The 8069-nt window shown below is 25.4% G+C and overlaps 1 protein-coding gene across 2 annotated transcripts in view; it reads left to right on the forward strand.

Moving 5' to 3' along the window:
* Positions 1-1337: 1337 nt before the first annotated feature.
* Positions 1338-8069, forward strand: part of LOC111624052 (E3 ubiquitin-protein ligase UBR2-like) — a 60441-nt gene continuing 53709 nt past the window's right edge. Inside the window, exon 1 of one of the 2 annotated variants that reach the window (XM_023366832.1) lies at positions 1338-1467. The gene's annotated coding sequence lies outside the window, so the exon portion shown is untranslated. Of the gene's footprint in view, positions 1468-4587; positions 4731-8069 lie in introns of those variants that run through there. The other variant, XM_023366831.1, reaches the window with a different exon arrangement.

Genomic DNA, 8069 nt, shown 5'->3' on the forward strand with positions numbered 1-8069 from the left:
GCTTCAATCTTTGCTATGTCTTCGGCTACTCAAATATTTTACGTTTTTGATACTAAATTAACATCTGAAGTATAATTTTTTATTGTTTTTATATTTTTCAATATATTTATTTTGTTTGTACAAAAATAAAAAAATAATTTTTAACGATACAATAGTCTTCGTTAAGCTTAACATCGACGAAAATTCAACGCCAAGCGACACGCAACGGAGAAAAATTTTAACACGGGATTAATATATTTTTTCGTACATAATTGGTTATCCGAAAAACAAGTTATCCGAACAACCCCAGTCCCCAATTGATTCGGATAAACGACGCTCTACTGTATTTATTTTTAATATTACCGATATGTCATCGAAAAGAAAACGTTATGTATTATCATTAAAAAACAAATTAAAGTATTTGTTTCGATTATCCGAATTTTTCCTTATCCGGACTTCCGTCATCCTCAATTAGTCCGGATAATCAAGGTTCTACTGTATATAATTATTCAAATTGTTACTATTTTTTAGATATATTGTATACGAAAGCTGTCGCATAAGCTTAAAAACTTAACAAAATATAAGTAATGGTTTTATTGGCGATTCTGTAGTATATACAATGAGTCAATAAGAAGCAACTGTTTCAGAAATTTGTTAATCTTTTACTATATCAAGTTTATGAATGAAATTACAGTAGAATTTTGTACTAGAAAAAGTATACAAAAGCGAAATAGTAGACGTAATCGTGATGTAGATAAGTTTCAAAAGTTAAAATATTAAGCAATGATGATATTACACTTTCAGAGTAAATAGTATTTACTATATTTTATTGAAGTTGTAATTCTTACGCAATTATTTGTTTACGTTTTCCCTGTTTATATACAATCCTAAACATTAGAATTTATATATTTATCTCGAATTTATTAAAACAAAGCTTAATGCTTCTGAAAACATACGAAAATGCTTTGAAGAAGGTTGAAAATATGAAAACTTTTTAGAGACCTTCACGTTTTCAATCCAATAAGTAAATAATAATAAATATCAGCAAATTTTAAGCGAAATACAATATATATATTACTAGTTTTAACCCAGAAAATGTATTATTTTAAACAATTTTCGAGAGAAAAATTACGCAAAATTAAAATTTAAGAATAAGAATTAGACAATAAGTCGCTTATTATTACGAGAAGATGACAGAATATAAGATTAAAATTATTTAATTAATTTTATAACAAATTTCTAATGAACTAAAAACGAATTAATTGAATTGGGGGATATCTATGTAACATGTCTTATGATTCAGCATAATCTTAATAAATGATAAAAAAGGATGGTGAGGCGCACCCTGGTATCAAATTATACTACTAAACTGATAATGGTTGACGTTCTGGAATTTTTATTTTGATTAGGAATATCAAAGAAAGAATGGAGAAATTAATGAAATGAAGCGTTGTATCTATATAAAAATTGAATATAATCGATAGTAAAGTATGTAGTTTTATAAAAGTATTGTTTTATTATATAGATTTTACATATATTATCACTCCGTATGTTAGAAAATTAGTCCTAAAGAGTTGCGTAGTAAATTAAAAGCTTAAAAATCTGTCTTCTTAATCATTAATTTCTTAAATCCATCGATTTAAAATTGATTTCTGTTGTTTAAATTTATATTTTATCATCTGATAACATTAAATAGATTAGTCATTGATTTAAAAATAAAATTCTTTTGTCTGACTCTATGCATTGGCTTGTATGTAAATCTTCTATTTTCTCGATCAAAATATTCATCTTTATGATAATTAAACGAGAAAATTAACGTAAATATTCTACAAAATTGCTTGTTTTTAATTGTTTTTCAGTTATATAACGTTTCTGCATGGTTGCTTTTTCAGTAAAGTTACAAATTTAAAGTTAATTTGAGTTTAAGGAAATGTTTCAAGAAATTTTGCTTATTTTTCTGTGCTTTTTTTAATTTATAAATATTCAAAATTAAGTTATGAATTAATTCTTTTGCTTTTCTGTTGATTATTAATGATATTTATGAATTTGTGAAGCTGTTTCTACAATTCACAAAAAACTGATGTATATGTATGGTATGCAGTGTTGTCTTGTGGTATGGTCTAGTGAAACTAAACTATTTACTAAATATATATATGTGAATTGAGAGGTTCCTTTTGGTAAGTGCCCTAGAGGAACTTTTTAAAAATGTGGTGTCTATTTAGATATGTCTGACCCAACTAGAAGGAGCATAAAGGAAGATTGGACTAAATATTTGATAAAAAATACTCCTTTTGCTCATATATAGTACAGTATGGTCTGCATCCATTCTAGGATAACATTGATCTGCTACAGACCAATGCCATTTGCTAATTTTTAAATTATTTTATAATTTAAATTTATCTTAAAGCATGTAGAATATAAGAGTTTAATATCGTCCTCTTTTAAAATATGTGCAAGTTATTTGATTATTAAATTTTTATATGAGTAGAACAAATTAGAAGAATGAACTTACTTTTCAAGAGATACATAACAAAAATATGTAGATTTATTAGCATTGCTGACCTTATTTGATATTTTTAGTTTACTAGTAAAAAAATTTGTTTTCTATACTAATTAAACTATGTTTTTGGGTAGGTGTTTTATCACAAAAGATTGGATCAGACTGTGTATTATTTTTCAATTATGTATTTATATAGAAGAATATAGAATTAAATAATTATTATTTCAAAATATTACACAGAAAGATACTAAACAAAATACATATAATAATTGTGATGGAACATTAAAACAAAAACATATGTTAAGCAAACAATAAAAATAAAAAATAATGCATATTGATAAGTTAGTAGCTTGCTTTTTTTTATGTTCAAAAATATATTTATGCTTATGATGCTATGGAAACATTGAAGAGAATAATATTTTATATCATATTTATGTATTTAAATTAGTGAAGTTTATAAATTGATTGATAAAATTAGTCTGCTTGGAAAAAATTGAGAATTTAATTACAAAATTTTCATAGAATAATTTTGTCTTTATTTTCATCATACAAATTTATTAGCATTTGTATTTCACTCTGTTTTAAATAAAATAATCTAATTATTTTAACTAAGAACAATGCAAATGTAAAGAAAGTGATCTTTCCTAAACAAAACTTCTTGGAAAAGATTGACAAATGTAAACATTTACATGCAAAAACCCTACCATTTAAATATTTAGTCTGGCAAATAAACTACCTCCTAGAGACCTAGACATTAGAATGAATGGATATGAAAAAATTTTGTTGTGTAAATATATCTATTTATGATAAGAATTTTATTAAAGTTTATTATAAATTTAAAATCAAAAATAACAGTAAAGAATTTTAGATTCTTGTTTAAATGAATTATTTTCAATTTTAATCAATAGTTCAATGTTCAGAATCATTTCTTTAATTTGATTATTCTGTTGATTTGTAATAAGTAGAAATAACTGAAAATATTTAGAATTATATATATAAGAATAGTTCATCAATATGTTAAAATTTCAATATTTAATTGAATATTTAGCATAATGATATAGATAATGAATGGAAATTTATAATTAAGTTAGAAGCAAATCTGAAAATCTTTCTGTGTTTCTGCTGATGTTACTGAAGTATTATTAAATTTAATATGTAAATAAAATAGTAAACATTTTTTCTTGGCAACAATTCAAATTTTTTTCAACCTTAAAGGAGCAATGGCTTTACAGTATTAAATTAAAATCCAAATTTTAACTACAGAAATTATTGTTACGTGTAATAAAATCATTTCATTTATTTGTCAAAACCATGTCTTCTTCTTCTTGTTTTGTTTGGTTCAATGTCACAACTTGGCGAATTTATTCACACTTGGCAAATAATGTCATCGTCAACTTTTAATCCATAAAGATATGTGTTTCGGACTTTCGCCTTTCTTCAGTCTGTTACATAGATAGGGGAGAGGGAAGACATAGTGTGGAAGGTGCCTGACAGATGTACACAAGATATAACCTATCTATGTAACAGACTGAAGAGGGGCAAAAGCCTGAAACATGTATCTTTATGGATTAAAAGTTGGTGATGAAATTATTTGCCAAGTGTCAATAAATTCACCAAATTGTGACATTGAACTAAACAAAATCATTTCAATTATATTCAAATAGTCAATTAAAATCAGGAAAAATTATAAAGCTGTTTAAAATTAATAAGTTAATTTTTTGGGAGAGTTTTTACTAGTAGATTATATAATACAATATAGCATCAAAGCATAGTTGATCAAAAAGTATAAGGTTACATATCTCAATTACAGATAATTCCCGTATAACACAGCACTTCTATAGCATGGATTCACTCTAACACAGTTCGAGAATTGGGAACATCCCCGTATAACACGGTGCTTTTTAGCACGGGTTCAGTCTAACATGGTTCAGGAATCATACAACATGAAATGTAATAAAGGGTGCGTTCTTTTATACTCTGCATTTAATTTTATAACAAATTTCTAATGAACTAAAAACGAATTAATTGAATTGGGGGATATCTATGTAACATGTCTTATGATTCAGCATAATCTTAATAAATGATAAAAAAGGATGGTGAGGCGCACCCTGGTATCAAATTATACTACTAAACTGATAATGGTTGACGTTCTGGAATTTTTATTTTGATTAGGAATATCAAAGAAAGAATGGAGAAATTAATGAAATGAAGCGTTGTATCTATATAAAAATTGAATATAATCGATAGTAAAGTATGTAGTTTTATAAAAGTATTGTTTTATTATATAGATTTTACATATATTATCACTCCGTATGTTAGAAAATTAGTCCTAAAGAGTTGCGTAGTAAATTAAAAGCTTAAAAATCTGTCTTCTTAATCATTAATTTCTTAAATCCATCGATTTAAAATTGATTTCTGTTGTTTAAATTTATATTTTATCATCTGATAACATTAAATAGATTAGTCATTGATTTAAAAATAAAATTCTTTTGTCTGACTCTATGCATTGGCTTGTATGTAAATCTTCTATTTTCTCGATCAAAATATTCATCTTTATGATAATTAAACGAGAAAATTAACGTAAATATTCTACAAAATTGCTTGTTTTTAATTGTTTTTCAGTTATATAACGTTTCTGCATGGTTGCTTTTTCAGTAAAGTTACAAATTTAAAGTTAATTTGAGTTTAAGGAAATGTTTCAAGAAATTTTGCTTATTTTTCTGTGCTTTTTTTAATTTATAAATATTCAAAATTAAGTTATGAATTAATTCTTTTGCTTTTCTGTTGATTATTAATGATATTTATGAATTTGTGAAGCTGTTTCTACAATTCACAAAAAACTGATGTATATGTATGGTATGCAGTGTTGTCTTGTGGTATGGTCTAGTGAAACTAAACTATTTACTAAATATATATATGTGAATTGAGAGGTTCCTTTTGGTAAGTGCCCTAGAGGAACTTTTTAAAAATGTGGTGTCTATTTAGATATGTCTGACCCAACTAGAAGGAGCATAAAGGAAGATTGGACTAAATATTTGATAAAAAATACTCCTTTTGCTCATATATAGTACAGTATGGTCTGCATCCATTCTAGGATAACATTGATCTGCTACAGACCAATGCCATTTGCTAATTTTTAAATTATTTTATAATTTAAATTTATCTTAAAGCATGTAGAATATAAGAGTTTAATATCATCCTCTTTTAAAATATGTGCAAGTTATTTGATTATTAAATTTTTATATGAGTAGAACAAATTAGAAGAATGAACTTACTTTTCAAGAGATACATAACAAAAATATGTAGATTTATTAGCATTGCTGACCTTATTTGATATTTTTAGTTTACTAGTAAAAAAATTTGTTTTCTATACTAATTAAACTATGTTTTTGGGTAGGTGTTTTATCACAAAAGATTGGATCAGACTGTGTATTATTTTTCAATTATGTATTTATATAGAAGAATATAGAATTAAATAATTATTATTTCAAAATATTACACAGAAAGATACTAAACAAAATACATATAATAATTGTGATGGAACATTAAAACAAAAACATATGTTAAGCAAACAATAAAAATAAAAAATAATGCATATTGATAAGTTAGTAGCTTGCTTTTTTTTATGTTCAAAAATATATTTATGCTTATGATGCTATGGAAACATTGAAGAGAATAATATTTTATATCATATTTATGTATTTAAATTAGTGAAGTTTATAAATTGATTGATAAAATTAGTCTGCTTGGAAAAAATTGAGAATTTAATTACAAAATTTTCATAGAATAATTTTGTCTTTATTTTCATCATACAAATTTATTAGCATTTGTATTTCACTCTGTTTTAAATAAAATAATCTAATTATTTTAACTAAGAACAATGCAAATGTAAAGAAAGTGATCTTTCCTAAACAAAACTTCTTGGAAAAGATTGACAAATGTAAACATTTACATGCAAAAACCCTACCATTTAAATATTTAGTCTGGCAAATAAACTACCTCCTAGAGACCTAGACATTAGAATGAATGGATATGAAAAAATTTTGTTGTGTAAATATATCTATTTATGATAAGAATTTTATTAAAGTTTATTATAAATTTAAAATCAAAAATAACAGTAAAGAATTTTAGATTCTTGTTTAAATGAATTATTTTCAATTTTAATCAATAGTTCAATGTTCAGAATCATTTCTTTAATTTGATTATTCTGTTGATTTGTAATAAGTAGAAATAACTGAAAATATTTAGAATTATATATATAAGAATAGTTCATCAATATGTTAAAATTTCAATATTTAATTGAATATTTAGCATAATGATATAGATAATGAATGGAAATTTATAATTAAGTTAGAAGCAAATCTGAAAATGTTTCTGCTGATGCTACTGAAGTATTATTAAATTTAATATGTAAATAAAATAGTAAACATTTTTTCTTGGCAACAATTCAAATTTTTTTCAACCTTAAAGGAGCAATGGCTTTACAGTATTAAATTAAAATCCAAATTTTAACTACAGAAATTATTGTTACGTGTAATAAAATCATTTCATTTATTTGTCAAAACCATGTCTTCTTCTTCTTGTTTTGTTTGGTTCAATGTCACAACTTGGCGAATTTATTCACACTTGGCAAATAATGTCATCGTCAACTTTTAATCCATAAAGATATGTGTTTCGGACTTTCACCTTTCTTCAGTCTGTTACATAGATAGGGGAGAGGGAAGACATAGTGTGGAAGGTGCCTGACAGATGTACACAAGATATAACCTATCTATGTAACAGACTGAAGAGGGGCAAAAGCCTGAAACATGTATCTTTATGGATTAAAAGTTGGTGATGAAATTATTTGCCAAGTGTCAATAAATTCACCAAATTGTGACATTGAACTAAACAAAATCATTTCAATTATATTCAAATAGTCAATTAAAATCAGGAAAAATTATAAAGCTGTTTAAAATTAATAAGTTAATTTTTTGGGAGAGTTTTTACTAGTAGATTATATAATACAATATAGCATCAAAGCATAGTTGATCAAAAAGTATAAGGTTACATATCTCAATTACAGATAATTCCCGTATAACACAGCACTTCTATAGCATGGATTCACTCTAACACAGTTCGAGAATTGGGAACATCCCCGTATAACACGGTGCTTTTTAGCACAGGTTCAGTCTAACATGGTTCAGGAATCATACAACATGAAATGTAATAAAGGGTGCGTTCTTTTATACTCTGCATAATTCCGAACAAGCATTCTAATTGTTTTCGTGGTTGCTTTGAATGCTCTTTCAACAAATAATCCTGTATATGTAAAATAATATTTGTGAATATTTGGGTTCACGTACGTAATGATTAATACGCATGCGCGTAATGAATTTTATTCGCAAAGATGTATATGTTCCAAAATGTTTAAATATTTAAGCACAACGATTTTCGAATATCAGAATTTAAAACCTGAGGAAGACTGAGGAAGGCAGTCGAAAACGTTTGTTGTTTTCATTAAATATATTTTTACTGGTCAAGTAAAGGTTTTTATGTGTGTTTATATTAAGTAAATTGGACCAGTACCAGGTGAGAAGTAACTTTTATT

The sequence above is a fragment of the Centruroides sculpturatus genome, unplaced genomic scaffold (assembly GCF_000671375.1).
Source record: "Centruroides sculpturatus isolate CEXI.00-Female unplaced genomic scaffold, Cexi_2.0 scaffold323, whole genome shotgun sequence".
Taxonomy (NCBI): Eukaryota; Metazoa; Arthropoda; class Arachnida; order Scorpiones; family Buthidae; genus Centruroides; species Centruroides sculpturatus.